Genomic DNA, 12,536 nt, shown 5'->3' on the forward strand with positions numbered 1-12,536 from the left:
TTGGTGTTTTGATATTGAGCTGCAGTAGCTACTTGTATATTTTGGAGATTAATCGTTTGACAGTTGCTTCCTTTGCAAATATTTTCTCCCATTTTGAGAGTTGTCTTTTCATCTTGTTTATGGTTTCCTTTGCTGTGCAAAAGCTTTGAAGTTTCATTAGGTCCCATTAGCTTATTTTTGTTTTTATTTCCATTTATCTAGGAGGTGGGTCAAAAGGATCCTGCTGTGATTTATGACATAGAGTGATCTGCCTATGTTTTCCTCTAAGAGTTTTAAAGTGTCTGGCCTTACGTTTAGGTCTTTAATCCATTTTGAGTTTATTTTTGTGTATGGTGTTAGGGAGTGTTCTAATTTCTTTCTTTTACATGTAGCTGTCTAGTTTTCCCAGCACCACTTATTGAAGAGGCTGTCTTTTCTCCATTGTATATTCTTGCCTTCATTATCAAAAATAAGGTGACCATAGGTGTCTGGCTTTATCTCTGGGTTTTCTATCCTGTTTCATTGATCTATATTTCTGTTTTTGTGCCAGTACCATATTGTCTTGATTATTGTAGCTTTGTAGTATAGTCTGAAGACTGGGAGCCTGATTCCTCCAGCTCCATTTTTCTTTCTCAAGATTGCTTTGGCTATACGGGGTCTTTTGTGTTTCAACACAAATTGTGAAATATTTTGTTCTAGTCTGTGAAAAATGCCAGTGGTAGTTTGATAGGGATTGCAATGAATCTGTAGATTGCTTTGTGTAGTATAGTCATTTTCACAATGTTGATTCTTCCAATCCAAGAACATAGTATAGCTCTCCATCTGTTGGTATCATCTTTAATTTCGTTCATCAGTGTCTTATAGATTTCTGCATACAGGTCTTTTGTCTTCTTAAGTAGGTTTATTCCTAGGTATTTCATTCTTTTTGTTGCAGTGGTAAATGGGAGTGTTTCCTTAATTTCTCTTTCAGATTTTTCATCATTAGTGTATAGGAATGCAAGAGATTTCTGTGCATTAATTTTCTATCCTTCTACTTTACCAGATTCATTTATTAGCTCTAGCAGTTTTCTGGTAGCATCTTTAGGATTCTCTATGTATAGCATCATGTCATCTGCAAACAGTGACAGTTTTACTTCTTCTTTTCCAATTTGGATTCCTTGTACCTGTGATTGCTGTGGCTAAAACTTCCAAAACTATGTCAAATAATAGTGGTGAGAGTGGCCAACCTTGCCTTTTTCCTGATCTTAGAAGAAATGTTTTCATTTTTTCACCTTTGAGAATGATGGCTTTGGGTTTGTCATATATGGGCTTTATTATGTTGAGTTAAGTTCCCTCTCTGCCTACTTTCTGGAGGGTTTTTATCATAAATGGGTGTTGAATTTTGTCAGTAACTTTTTCTGCATCTGTTGAGATTATCATATGGTTTTTCTGCTTCAATTTGTTACTGTGATGTATCACATTTTTTTATTTGAATATATGGAGGAATCCTTGCATTTCTGGGATAAACCCCACTTGATCATGGTGTATGATCCTTTTAATGTGCTGTTGGATTCTGTTTGTTAGTATTTTGTTGAGGATTTTGGCATCTGTGTTGATCAGTGATATTGGCTTGTATTTTTCTTTTTTTGTGACATCTTTGGTTTTGGTATCAGGGTGATGGTGGCTTCATAGAATGAGTTTCGGAGTGTTCCTCCCTCTACTATATTTTGGAAGAGTTTGAGAAGGATAGGTGTTAGCTCTTCTCTAAATGTGTGATAGAATTCACCTGTGAAGTCATCTGGTCCTGAGCTTTTGTTTGTTGGAAGATTTTTAGTCACAGTTTCAATTTCAGTGCTTGTGATTGGTCTGTTCATATTTTTTATTTCTTCCTGGTTCAGTCTCGGCAGCTTGTGCTTTTCTAAGAATTTGCCCATTTCTTCCAGATTGTCCATTTTATTGGCATATAGTTGCTTGTAGTAATCTCTCATGATCCTTTGTATTTCTGCAGTGTCAGTTGTTACTTCTCCTTTTTCATTTCTAACTCTACTGATTTGAGTCTTCTTCCTTTTTTTCTGGATGAGTCTGGTTAATGGTTTATCAATTTTGTTTATCTTCTCAACGAACCAGGTTTTAGTTTTATTGATCTTTCCTATTGTTTCCTTCATTTCTTTTCCATTTGTTTCTGTTCTGATATTTATGATTTCTTTCCTTCTGCTAATTTTGGGGTTTTTCTGTTCTTCTTTCCCTAATTGCTTTAGGTGTAAGGTTAGGTTGTTTATTTGAGATGTTTCTTGAGGTAGGATTATATTGCTGTAAACTTCCCTCTTAAAACTGCTTTTGCTGCATCCCATAGCTTTTGTGTTGTCGTGTTTTCATTGTCATTTATTTCTAGGTATTTTTTTATTTCTTCAGTGATCTCTTGGTTATTTAGTAGTGTATTGTTTAGCCTCCATGTGTTTGTATTTTTTACAGTTTTTTTCCTGTAATTGATACCTAGTCTCATAGCATTGTTGTTGGAAAAGTTACTTGATACAATTTCAATTTTCTTAAATTTACCAAGACTTGATTTGTGACCCAAGATATAATTTATCCTGGAGAATGTTCCATGAACACTTGAGAAGAAAGTGTATTCTGTTGTTTTGGATGGAATGTCCTATAAATATCAACTAGGTCCATCTTTTTTAATGTATCATTTAAAGCTTGTGTTTCCGTATTTATTTTCATTTTGGTTGATCTGTCCATTGGTGAAAGTGGGGTGTTAAAGTCCCCTACTATGAATGTGTTACTGTCGATTTCCCCTTTTATGGCTGTTAGCATTCACCTTATGTATTGTGGTCCTCCTATGTTGGGTGCATAAATATTTACAATTGTGATATCTTCTTCTTGGATTGATCCTTTGATCATTTTCTAGTGTCCTTCTTTGTCTCTTGAAATAGTCTTTATTATGAGATCCTTGCTGGGTAGAGTCATCTTGGTTGTAGGTTTTTCTCTTTCATGACTTTAAATATGTCCTGCCCACTCCCTTCTGGCTTGCAGAGTTTCTGCTGAAAGATCAGCTGTTAACTTTATGGAGATTCCCTTGTATGTTAATTGTTACTTTTCCCTTGCTGCTTTTAATATTTTTTCTTTGTATTTAATTTTTGATAGTTTGATTAATATGTGTCTTGCCATGTTTCTCCTTGGTTTTATCCTGTATTGGACTCTCTGCACTTCCTAGACTTGATTGACTATTTCCTTTCCTGTATTAGGGAAGTTTTCAACTATAATCTCTTCAAATATTTTCTCAGTCCCTTTCTTTTTCTCTTCTTCTTCTGAGACCCCTATAATTCAAATATTGGTGCATTTAATGTTGTCCCAGAAGTCTCTGAGACTGTCCTCAGTTCGTTTAATTCTTTTTTCTTTATTCTGCTCTGCAGTAGTTATTTCCACTATTATATCTTCCAGGTCACTTATCCATTCTTCTGCCTCAGGTATTCTGCTATTGAGTCCTTCTAGAGAATACTTAATCTCATTTATTGTATTGTTCATTGTTGTTTGCTCTTTAGTTCTTTTATGTCCTTGTTAAACGTTTCTTGTATTTCATCCATTCTATTTCCAAGATTTTGGATCATCTTTACTATCATTACTCTGAATTCTTTTTCAGGTAGACTGCCTATTTCCTCTTCATTTGTTTGGTCTGGTGGGCTTTTACCTTGCTCCTTCATCTACTGCGTATTTCTCTGTCTTCTCATTTTGCTTATCTTACTGTGTTTGGGGTCTCCTTTTTGCAGGCTGCAGGTTCATAGTTCCCATTGTTTTTGGTGTCTGCCCCCACTGGATAAGTTTGGTTCAGGGTGTTGTGTAGGCTTCCTGGTGAAGGGGACTGGTGCCTGTGTTCTGGTGGATGAGGCTGGATCTTGTCTTTCTGGTGGGCTGGACTGCATCTGGTAATGTGTATTGTGGTGTCTGTGAACTTAGTATGACTTTAGGCAGCTTCTCTTCTAATGGGTGGGGTGTGTTCCTGTCTTGCTAGTTGTTTGGCATGGGATGTCCAACACTGGAGCTTGCTGGTCATTGAGTAGAGCTGGGTCTTAGCATTGAGATGGAGATCTCTGGGAGACCTCTCACTGATTGATATTACATGGGGCTGGGAGGTCTCTGGTGGTCCAATGTCCTGAACTCAGCTCTCCCACCTCAGAGGCTCAGGCCTGACAAATGGCCAGAGCAAGCACCAATATCCTGTCAGCCACATGGCTCAGAAGAAAAGAGAGGATAAAAAAGAAAGAAAGAAAGAAATTAAAGTTATTAGAATTACAAACTAGAAAAATTTTACTAAAATAAAAAAAAGTTTTTAATAACTAAAAACAAGAAGAGATCAACCACACCAATAAACAAATCCACCAATGATAACAAGTGCTAAAAACTAAACTAAGATAAACATATAAATCAGAAATTAGTCACATACAGCAAACCCCAAGTCTACAGTTGCTTCCAAAGTCCACCGCCTCAATTTTGGGATGGTTCTTAGTCTATTCAGGTATTCCACAGATGCAGGGTACATCAAGTTGTTTGTGGAGATTTAATCTGCTGCTTCCGAGGCTGCTGGGAGAAATTTCCCTTTCTCTTCCTTGTTCGCACAGCTCCTGGTGTTCAGCTTTGGATTTGGCCCTGAATGTAGGTCACCCTCTGGCATCTGTTCTTTGCCCAGACAGGAGGGAGTTAAAGGAGCAGCTGATTAGGGGGCTCTGGCTCACTCAGGCCGGGGTAAAGGAGGAGTACCGAATGCGGGCTTAGCCTGAGGTGGCAGTGGCCGGGTGTGACGTTGCAACAGCCTGAGGCAGGCTATGTGTTCACCTGGGGAAGTTGTCCCTGGATCATAGGACCCTGACAGTGGCGGGCTGCACAGGCTCCCAGGAGGGGAAGTGTGGATAGTGACCTGTGCTTGCACACAGGATTCTTGGTGGCTGCAGTAGCAGCCTTAGTGTTTCATTCCTGTCTCTGGTGTCCACTCTGATAGCTGTGGCTTGCACCCGTCTCTGAAGCTTGTTTAGGCAGTGCCCTGAATCCCCTCTCCTTACTCACCCTGAAACAATGGTCTCTTGACGCTTAGGCAGTTACAGACTTTTTCCCGGATTCCCTCCCAGTTAGCTGTGGCGCACTAACCCCCTTCAGGCTGTGTTCACGCAGCCAACCCCAGTCCTCTCCCTGGGATCTGACCTCCAATGTCCGAGCCTCAGGTCCCAGCCCCCACTCGCCCCAGCGGGTGAGCAGACAAGCCTCTCAGGCTGGTGAGTGCTGCTCTGCACCGATCTCTGTGCAGGAATTTCTCCACTTTTCCCTCTGCTCCCCTGTGACTGTGCTCTCCTCCATGGCCCCGAAGCTTCCCACCACCACCACTCCCTTGTCTCCACCAGTGAAGGGGCTTCCTAGTGTGTGGAATCATTTCCTCCTTCACACCTCCCTCCCAGAGGAGCAGGTCCCGTCCCTATTCTTTTGTCTCTGTTTTTCCTTTTTTCTTTTGCCCTACCCATGTACGTGAGGAGTTTCTTGCCTTTTGAGAAGTCTGAGGTCTTCTGCCAACGTTCAGTAGATGTTCTGTAGGAGCTGTTCCACATGTAGATGTATTTTTGATGTATCTGTGGGGAGGAAGGTGATATCCACGTCTTACTCTCTGCCATCTTGAAGCAAGCCTCAGCACTGAACTTTTTAAAGGCTTTTTGCTAATGTATTCAGAAGACCATGTGATTTCCTTCTTTACTGCGTTCATATAGTAAATTGCACTGGTAGATTTTCTGATGATGAAATAATCTAATGTTGAATCTTTTCTGATGGCACACATGTTTCCTGGGATAAACTCTACATAATCATTTTGTTTTGTTAATTTAAAAATATGCTTTTGAGTTTAATCAGCTAACATTCCATTTCTCATTTCTGAGTTTATATAACCCGTGAAATCAGTCTGTCATTTTCCTTCCTTATAATTTGCTTGCTCTGTTTTGGTAACAAGGTTATTAACTGACTTCATATAATGAGTTTGGAAGCTTATCTTCAAGTTCTATTTTCTGCAACAGATTGTGTAAAATAGGGGTTACATATTTACCTATGTAAATTCTACAGTTTCAGTCTACAAGGAGAGCATTTGATCACCATTTCAATATTTTTATTTTTTTTATTGGTGTTCACATTCTTTTCTTACTTCTGGCACCAAATTTAGTATTATAATTTTTTTCAGAAAATTTCCCACTTCCTCTAGATCTTTATATTTAGTCCTCTATAGTTGTTCATAATATTCATGACAATAAATTTTAAATTAATTGCTTTTTAAATTTATATCAAGTAAATTCTTCATTCTCTAGTAAAGAAGGGTAAATCTTCCAATACTTCCTAATCACTAATAATTTCCCATTTTTCCCAGAGGCACTTTCCATGGAATCTTCAATCTTGTTTAGACATGCTCTTGTCCAGTTGTCATCTCTTGTCCAGTTGTCCAGAGTCTTATCATCATACCAACAATTCTTTCTGCTTATTTTCTGAATTAGCTAAATTGTTTTTAGATCTCATACTTTCCTTCTTCTTTCATTACTGTCATATTTTAGAACAAATCCTTCTAAGATAGGGTACATGGCAATCACATTTTGAGACCTTACTTTCTGGAAGTATCCTCGCTATATCCTTATATGAGATTAATTGACTAGCTTGAATAGAAGTCTTGATTGGAAATCATTTTTCTTTAAGAAGGTGGAGGAATTATTTATCATCTGAGGTAATTTTAATGACTCATCTATTTATTCATCATTTTGTACCCATATTGTTGTCATCTTCCCACGATGCTCTGAAATATCAATGGCTAGTTTCTTGTGATTTCTTTTCCTACATTGTTTCAAGTGTTCAGTGGGACCTTTCAATCTGGAGACTCATGCCCTAAAATTCTGAGAATTCTAGTATTATTTCATTATTATTGTTCTTTCCTTTTTATCTCTTCTCATTTTTTGGAACTCCAATTATTTGCATGTTGGCCCTTACAGATTGATCTTTTTTTTTTCCTTATAGTTCATCTGTTTGTTTTTTGCTCTACATTCTTATAGAGTAACTCCACTTCATCTTCCAGCCTTTTTATTGTATATATTGTTTTTCCCATCATATTTCTGAGAATTTTTGTTTTCTGAATCTTCCTTAAAAGCATCCTGGTTTTATTCCATGGATGCAATATCTTCTGTTATAGTCACTGGCTTCACTCTTCATAGGCACTTAGCTTCCACTGAGCTGGTAACTCTGACACCATTAGTCCTTCTACTTTGCCACTTTTAAAGATTTCTAATATCTATTAATGGATGTCATCTTATTTGCTTTGTCCTTCTGCACCAATGCTATGTTTTTCCTCTTTATTCTGATTTCAGCGGAATTTTTAATGTAAGTTCAATTGCTATGTTTAAAAGAAAATTCCTTTAATTAAAAAAAACCTCTAGTATATTTATGTTAATTTCCTTTCATTTGATATTCTATTTATTTGCAAGTTTTTTGGAATAAACCAGGAATTAGACTATATAATCAGCTTCTTTCTAATAGTCAGGTTTTATTTTGTAATCATTTTCTTTAGGGAAAATCAATAAACTGATTTTAGAAGTGCATAACATACCAATCAAATTCTAAAAATGAAACACACAAGATGGGATAATTATCCTACCTTAAAATAACACACATTTTAAAATTCTTTAATAAAAATAATGTGCTACTAGCACAAGAGCAATGGAATAGCCTAGACAGTCCAAACAATGCCACATATGTATTTAGGGATGTGGTATATGATACTAACCATCAGTAAGGATGTCTTTTTACTTAGTAAATAGTGTTGGGTGAACCGGCTGACTACCTGTAGAGAGAAAGAAGCTGGATTCTTACCTTACAACACACACACAAACATTTAATGGGTTAAAATTCTATTTAAAAAGTAAGTCTATTACACTAACAGGAGAGGATACAGAATGTCTTTGTAAACTCAGATGGAGAAGTCTTTCTTAACTAAGATCCAAAAGTCACCAATGGACCCATTCAGAATTTGTGATTTCCGTTTAGCAAAGATAAAGTTAACACATGAGGGACATGCTGAGTGCCACTCTTTCCAGTATCTAGAATATACAAAGGACTCCTGCTAATAGTCAAGGAAAAGACCAAAAATCCAATAGAAAAAAAATGGGCAAGACACATGAGGAAGGTTTTCAGATGGAAAATCAGACAGAATAGCTGCTAACTGAATGAGTATGTGCTTAACCTCACTAAAATTCTGAAATATTCAAATTTAAACATCATATTACAGCCTTGATGTCAGATTGGCGAAAAGTAGAAAATGTGTTCAATGTTATTGGATATTTGGGGGAAATGGAAAACTTTGTTTACTTTGGGAACTGAAAACTGGTGGAGTCATTCTGGAGGGCAATCAGGTAAAATTACTATGTGTATACCTTCCCACCCAGAAATCCTTCTCCAGGGCATATACCCTGAAGAAAGTGTCAGTGGTAGGCACAAAGGTACTGATACCAGGGCATTCAGCCTTAGTCATGAGAGCAAGCAGCTGGAGATGACCTGGGCAGCCTTTCTTATAGAAATGGATGAGGGTGTATATGTACACAGTAGAGATCTCAGCAGCAGTTGAAATTAGATTTACATATATCAACATCTGTGTGGTTAATGAAAAAAATTATTTGCATTAATCACATACACACAAAATATATCACATGTGGTTTTAAGTGAATACATGAAAATGGTTTGAATGGACTTTAGGTACAGTGTGTGTACATTGTGAAGGTCAGGGTAGGGAGTGGAATGGGAATGGGGATGATGAATGAAGGGGAAAATTAATAAATTAATAACTAACTTAAATAAAGAAAGAATGAATGAATGAATGAAGTCACACAAAGGGGACTTTGCAGGGAAGACTGATGATGAGATTGCCCTAGACAGAAGAATATGGTCGGGAGAATTTTGTTTTTGTTTATCTGTGATCTAAAAAGTAAAACTAATTAAAAATTAGATGCCAATAATTGAAAAGTCATCTCAAGAGAAACTCACAGCAGAATTGGAGAGTTGAGTAAAATAGCTACAGAGATGACTGTTATTCTCGGAAGGACAGGAATCTCGCCACCCAACTGAACATTACTATATAATATGACAGAAAATCTATCAGGGGAAAACAAGACTGTGACCTTTTAGTAATCTTCCAGGGAAAAAGGTTTTTCTATATTCTATTAGCACTGAGATTGATGATTCAGGTTTAAAGTGTAAGATCTTTGATCATGTGTGTTGGTTACATAAGAGACTTGAGATTGATGGAGTGCTACTGGGTGCCCAATCCAACGAGCTTGTGCTCCATCTGAAGCAGAAATGATTGCTCATTGAAGAGTCCTTATTGTGCTGTGTCACATTGGCTGTGACGGCTGAGGACAAAGAGGCAGGAGGATGAAGTGCCTAAATCTATACTAGAAACTAGTATTATGTTGTACCAGGGGTTTAGGTAGGCTGTGTTAATCAGTCTTCATGACAAACATAATAGGCAAGGATTCTTTTTTGTTTTACAGGTGAGATCAAGAGAGGTGATATAAATTGCACAAGGTCGACTGGTAAAAACCAGCTGAGGTTCAAACTCAGACATTTCTGACTCTTTTCAATATATAGCACTTTACCTTCATCTATAAGATGCTAGAGTTGCGTTTCATTATTCACATGGGGTCATCCAACACTAAGATTTTATCATTTTACTAGATATGCCAATCATAGGGTTTCTCATAGCTTCTACAATAAACTGCTATGATCATAGACCCTTCTGAGAGGACAGCCCTAGGCAGTCATACCATGACCCCCACTCCCAGCCCACAGCTGATGGACCAGGGACTTGCAATGACCTGAAGGTAACCCCTGCAAAAGTCAGTAGCCCAAGATGAAAAAAGGTTAGGAAAAGATTTTCCCTGTCAGGTATTGGGTTGGTCAAAAAGTTCATTCAGGTTTTTCCATAAGATGTTATGGAAAAAACAGAATGAACATTTTGGTCAACCCAATATTATGGGTATAGATCAGGCAAGGTAGAGTCTTCTCTGGAATTCAAAGTAGGAGACTTGGCAACCATGAGCTCCTTGGAAGGCCAAGGTAAGCTGATCCAGAGAGGAGGGCACACCAGCATCTAGCTGAGTGGTCCTGAAGTGGTCCCTGGATTCCTGCAGCTGAGTTTGGAGTTACCCTGATTCAGGAAGCCCTTCTGTTCAAGTCTTCCTGGTGGCTAACTTGGACTTCCTGACCTTGATGTGAGGCATTGTTGTTCAGTTTTCCCTAGGTTCTTGTGAAGAACCACTGCATTCTTTTCAATTTCTTAAATGGATTCTTAAGCTCTTCTCCTATTTACATGAGGTGGTATGAGCAAATCTTTTCCATGAAGAAAAACTGAATCATGGTTTTGCTTCCTCAAGTTTCTAGAAGGTGGCCTTCAACTTTGACCAAGGAGACCCAAACACTCAAGTGTGAGAAAAAGTATCTAGGAAGTCTGCTTCATGCTTCAGTTTCCAATAGCTTCATGCTTCAGTTTCCAATAGCTTAAGCCACACATGGAAGGAGCCATGTGACCCTAATTTGATTTATGCAGGCAAAGTTAGGCAAAGTGTGGTTCTGCCTTAGAGGCTTCAGTGAATCAGGGTCCAGGAGTTGTGTTGGGTAAGGAACAGAAGTGAGAGGGCAGTTGTGAGACACGATTGGGAGCCAGTGAAGGCTGGGATGACATCTCAGGATCTGTGCGGGGCATGTACTCGGAGATCCATGCGGTTGAGATAAATTATGATGGTGGTTCATTTATGAGCCCTAGTTCAGAGGATGAAGAGAGGTCATTCCAAGAAATCCAGCAGGAAATTAAATTAGCCAGAATGCTTTGATTGCAAGTGGAGTAACCAGCCATCCCGGTTTGCCTATGACTGCAGAGTTTCCTGGGAAGTGGAATTTTCAGTGCTAAAACCATGAGAGTCCTGGGCCAACTGGGATGCTGGTCAACTCCAGAACTTGCAAAAGATAGAAAGTCACTAGTTAAACAAAGTCTATAATTTTTTGACTCACAAAATCAAACCATGGTGTGGAAAGATCTAAAACCAGGTTTGAAAAGTCCCAGGAAAGGATTATGCAGTTCAGGGATCTCCTGCCTTAAGCTTTCAGGATTTCACCTCTATCAGCCTGAGAAGATTTCAAAAATCTATGCCCAGACTTCCCCCAGAGATTCTGTTCTCACTGGTCTGAGTTTGGATTTTGGCTTCAGTAATTTTTTAAAAGTCTCCCTTATTTGATTCTTATTTTAAACCACTGCTTTCTGTGAATAACAGAATAACCTCAAGGTTCCCAAACTTGTCTTTCCATTGTAATCGGCTGGTAAGTTTTTAAAATACCAATGTCTTCTCTCAGAGATGACGGTTTAACTTGTCTGGGTGTTGGCCAGGACTTTGGGTGATTTTAAACATCAGCAGGTGTTTCTAATGAGCAGACAAATTTGGGATCCACTCCTGGATCTTCTCCCAGAATAGCGCTGGGATTTGAGCAGGGGAAGAGTAAGGATTTATGGGTACATGAGTCTTCAGAGAGGTCAACAAGGGACCATTTGCAAACCCTGTGGGTTAGATGATCATCTTCCAGGATAGAGTGAGGGTGAGAGGGTGCAGGAGATTAGGACCTAGGAGATTTTGCCTGCTTCTAGGATGGAACGCTGACCAGATAGAGTCTGGGTCCTCTGCAATCCTCACTCTTTCCCCATGCTGTCATGGCCATCTATCAAGGCTTCTGACAGATGAGCAGTTACTGTCCTGGATCTGGCATGTATCAGCTGACCTTTGACGTTAAATCATTCTTGGTTTTAATTTCCTTACCCCTCAAGTGAGGATAACACCATAGGCTTGGATGATCTATTCAAAGCAGCTGATGTGTGGTTAATGCAGAATAAAACATTAGTATTTCCCTCTTCCTCACTGCTTTGAATATCTGAGTCTCCACAGGGACTTCATTTAATAATGGGGCATTTCTGCTGTGGCAGACAAATGCTCTCAGTCTGGTCATTCACAGCTTGCTCTAGCATTCCCACCTGCATCTTTAAGACATTATGATGCCATGACTCCTCATTTCTTGGAATTTGTGAGTTTGCAGTCACAGAATGTTTGAATTAAAGCTTAAGATTTCAGTGAGAATGACTGTGGGGATGACTGCAGTTGTGATTTTGATATTTTGCAAGTGTTACCAGATGCAAGTCCTTGTGCCCGACGCACAGTAAGGCCAAACAACACTGAAACATCGGAGTTTGGAGCAGAGAGAGGTTTATTGCAGGGCCAAGCAAGGAGACAGGTGACTTGTGCCAAAGAAAAACCCCGAACTCTCTGAAGAGTTTCAGCAAAGCATTTTTAAAGGCCAGGTGAGGGAGGGACGTGGTTAGTTGTTAAAAACTTCTTGGTGTCAAAATCCTTTGTTCTTGCAGCTGTCCACATAGGTCAGGTCACGCTGTTACTGTAAACCTCCAACAAAAAAAATGTTACTCTCTGTTTTGCAAATTTTTATCTCTATATGAATGAGCTCTTTAAGGTCAGAGCCCT

Source organism: Orcinus orca, chromosome 2 (genome assembly GCF_937001465.1).
Source record: "Orcinus orca chromosome 2, mOrcOrc1.1, whole genome shotgun sequence".
Taxonomy (NCBI): Eukaryota; Metazoa; Chordata; class Mammalia; order Artiodactyla; family Delphinidae; genus Orcinus; species Orcinus orca.